General features: G+C 42.8%; 1 pseudogene; it reads right to left on the bottom strand.

Moving 5' to 3' along the window:
• Nucleotides 1-299: 299 nt before the first annotated feature.
• LOC123405705 lies at nucleotides 300-2761 on the bottom strand (annotated as a pseudogene).
• Between the last annotated feature and the right edge of the window lie 1360 nt (nucleotides 2762-4121).

Here is a 4121-nt window from a genome sequence, read left to right as displayed (position 1 = left end):
TGATCCCCTATACTTGTGGGTCATCATACCTGTGGCCTTGGAGCGCACAGTTGTTGCATGTTATAGTGGCCATTCCTGAACTGTCCTTTGGTTTTGGAACCTCAAATTTTCCCTTTATTCTCTTCTCTTTCTTTCTTCCCCTCTTCACATGAAATGTGGGTGGCTCTATGTCTGGTCCACTTGTCCTTGTCCAATCATGTTCACGAGGAACGGGATATATCATTGGCTCATAGGAAGCAAGGTAGAAAGGTTTTTTAAAGAATTTGGACACATATTCCTCTGGAAATCTTTTTGCCTTGTTAATTGCTATTATTGCATGGTTGCAAGGTATGCCGGACAGGTCCCACTTTCTGCAGCCACATGTATGCAGTTCCAAGTTTACACCATGTGTTTGCTGCCCACTACTCACTTGCCATAAATTAACACCAGCTTGGATAGGTTTGCAGTATCTAGCCCTTTCCTTTTCCACCTCTAGCTTCTCAGCATAATGTGGTGTAGGCCCTGTTTGTTTCAGAAGTCCCGGGACTTTTTTTAGTCCCAACTTAAAAGTTCCTAGTCCCTACCCGTTTGTTTCCAGGGACTAAATAGGGACTAGAGGTCATTAAATGACGTGCAAAAAGATCATGTTACCCTTAGTACTGTAGTAGTAGTTATTAAATGACATGCTAAAAGTAGGGGCATTGTTGGAAAAAGTGCCAAAAAAGTCCCAAAAAGACCCTACCATAGGGACTTCTCCAAATAGTCCCAAATACCCCCTTTTAGTCCTTAAAAGTCCCTCCTGTTTGTTTCACATGGGACTTTTGGGGACTTTTTTTAGTCCCTACACCAAAAAGTCCCTGGAAACAAACACCCCCGTAATCTCCCACAGAGCTGCCTTTCCTTTCTCTCTATTCCTATGCCACCTCACCATCTGCTTGTCCCTAATACCATCAATCATAGTCCTAATAGGTTTTTCCTAAAATCTAGGATATGATTGTTGAACACCTCAGACAGGATGTTAACAACCAAGTCTGTCTTGCAGTTAGTGTCAAAAGCATGCCTAGCCCATGTGTGCTTAGGTATTCCAGTCAGCCACTTCCAAGCTTCCTCACTCTCATTTTTAGATCATTCATGGAAATGTTAAACTTGTGTTGGTTGTAAGCATAGCTGGCATTATCCATGCATTTCTTAAGATCTTCCCCCCTCAAACCAGCATTCTGGAAATTTGCATAGAGGTGTCTAAGGCAAAATCTTTGATGGCAGTTTGGGAATACTTGATTTACTGCATTTAGCAGCCCCTGATCACATAGCATCCTAAACTTAGCTACTATACAACTACAAATGCAAAACTTAATACAAATGCAGCAAAGCGCATACCTTCTGTCTATCAGACATGATAGTATAAGGGCCAAATTTCCCAATTTCACCTCCTAGACATATCTTCAATTGGTGCAGAAACCAACACCAGTTAGATGTGTCCTCTTGTCCAACTATAGCAAATGCAAGTGGGGAAATATTGTTATTGCCATCTCTTCCAGTGGTAGCAAGGATTTGAGCACCAGTTGTCAGCTTAATGAAGCATCCATCAACACGTGTTCATGGAAAGCAAAGAACAATTTAAGTCTATAAAGCATTGCTAAACAATTAAAATTATTGATGCACAATAAAAGAATGACTAACCAATGAATGGTCTGCATCCATTCAGAAATCCCTCCCTTGCTCCATTGATGCAGAAGAACATAGCATGAAACCTTGGTGCTGGATGTGGTATTTTTGTAGTAGGTTTAGAAGTAATTGTTGTGACTACAACTCTACTACCAGGGTTTGTATCCATGATGGTATGAGCATAATCCCTAAGTCTAGGATACTGCTTCTTGTGCTCTCCTAGCACAGCTTCTACAACAAGGTTTTTCGCCCTATAGGCCATGTGCCTTCCCACATCAACACCATAATTCTCCCTACAGTTATCCATCAAAGTGTTTATGCTAGTGCTGGGATCAGACCTGAACAATGACTCATAGGTCTTTGGAAGCCACTTTGCACTAATCCTTGATTTCTCTATGTTGGTAGGGCAAGTGTGCTCCGGCCTCATTTTCTTAATAGCAAAGGTCTTCTCCCCTTTGATAACTGCAACAACAATGCAAAACTGGTAATGATCTTGCTTACAACAAGCAATTATCCTTTGGTCTGAGTTTCTGTGATACCTAAAGTCTCTGGCCTGTGTGATGTGCAAGCTCAACAAAGCTTCTCTGAATTGATGTTGATCCTTAAAGCACATGTACAGACATAACTGCTGATGTGGATGCTCAAGTCTGTCATTGTACCAAATCCTTGGTTTCCTTTTCTTGGCCCTACTCTTCCTCCCTTTAGGTAGCACAAATGAGGGTGGCTCATGTCCATCATCATCATCCTCAAACAACAACCAATCATCTTCTTCATCTGCTGAAGGAATGAAATTAGGTACCACCTCCTCTAAGACACTGCAATGTGACCTAGTAGTGGGGCCTTTCCTAACTTCAAGTTTCTTCCTCCTTTTTGGAGATTTTTGCATTTGAGGCTCTTCTATTGCAAAAACATCCTCATCTTCCTGCTCAAACAAATCCTCAACATCAGTGTCACCCTCATAATGTAATAGTTCTTCATCTGAATCTTCATATGAATCTTCAGATTGATCTACATCTTCTTCCTCCTCTCCTAATTGTGAGTTGTTATCTGAATTGTTATCAGTGTCATATGCATCACTACTATTATATGACTGTTCAAACACTGGCTCTTCCTCCATTATAACATTCAGATTGTCCTTTCTGAAGTTTATGCTCTCTTGGGTGAAAAAGCTGTAGGCTGACTAGGGCTGCTATGGAAAACTACACATTCTGGATCAACAGCAAGAACTGCAGGCGCACTAAGATCATAAAGAACAGGTGGTTCATAAACTACTGCTGCTAATTTATCCTCTTCAGTTGTTGCACTTGCTGCTAAATAAGTTGGTGTTGCCCTCACTAGCAAGTTGAGAACTAAACTGTGGTTATATTCCTTTTTTAGTTCCTGCAGTTTGATGTTTGTGTCAATCAAATCTAAGCCCTGCTCTCTCTCCTCTCCTATTCCTAAATTCCTCATGTGGTATAACTCATCTGACAAATAAAAACCTTGTGTTTGCAACACTGCATACAGGTTCAGAAATGTAACATCTGAGCTACATAGCTCCATATTAATATTTGGCTGAGAATCAAAGTGAATCCTCAGTTCCCAAACATCATCATTCAAACTACAGTTCAGACATAAAAATTTAGATAAGCACATAAGCATCAAAATTCAGATAAGCAAGGATATAAATTCAAATAAGCAAGCTAAATTCAGATAAGCACATAGACATCAAAATTCAGATAAGCACATAAGCACTTGTTGTCTTCATCAGTCAAACTATAAGCATATAAAGCCTCTACTATGAATTCTTAATTGCACAGAAGCAACACGCAACCTGTACTATGAATTTTTAATGTCACAGGAGCACTGGTTCGGAGTCCAGGAGCAACACAGATTCAGAGTCCATGAGCAGCAACACACATATCGAGTCTAGGAGCACTGGTTCAGAGTACACGAGCAACATACAACCTCTAGCATTGATACAACTAGCCTCTACCATTGATACAACCCAAATAAAGAAAGAAAAAATCGCCAGTGTTCATCAGTGACTTACATCATGCCGCCACCAGCACCACTGGTCCAGTGATAGCTACTGCTAGGGTTGGCGACCCAGATCTCTGCCATCTTCACCCTGTCCTCCTTGGACAGCGCCGCCTCCTCCTCCAAATCCTCATCCTCTGGACCAGCGCCGGAGGAGTGGTTTGAACTGTAGCCGCCATCGTCCACAGCCAGACCTACGTGGTCATCTACCCCGAGACCAGGGAGATCTCCGTAGCCGCCAGCAACGTCACCGCCACCGGGAGTCGTTGTCGCCATCACCGGAGAGCCGCACAGAGAGGGAGAGGGGAGAGCAAGGCTCGGGTTCAAGCGAGGGAAGAGGGTTGGTCCGGTTCGACCAGGTTCGAGCGAGATGGTCGGGTTCGACCAGGTTCGAGTGAGTGACCGAGCCGATACGTGTAGGCCACCGTGGAGACTGACATGCGGGCCCGGTACGTCAG

Source organism: Hordeum vulgare, chromosome 6H (genome assembly GCF_904849725.1).
Source record: "Hordeum vulgare subsp. vulgare chromosome 6H, MorexV3_pseudomolecules_assembly, whole genome shotgun sequence".
NCBI classification, from domain to species: domain Eukaryota; kingdom Viridiplantae; phylum Streptophyta; class Magnoliopsida; order Poales; family Poaceae; genus Hordeum; species Hordeum vulgare.
The sequence above is the reverse complement of the archived record's forward strand: the minus strand, read 5'-3'. Positions and strand labels throughout refer to the sequence as shown.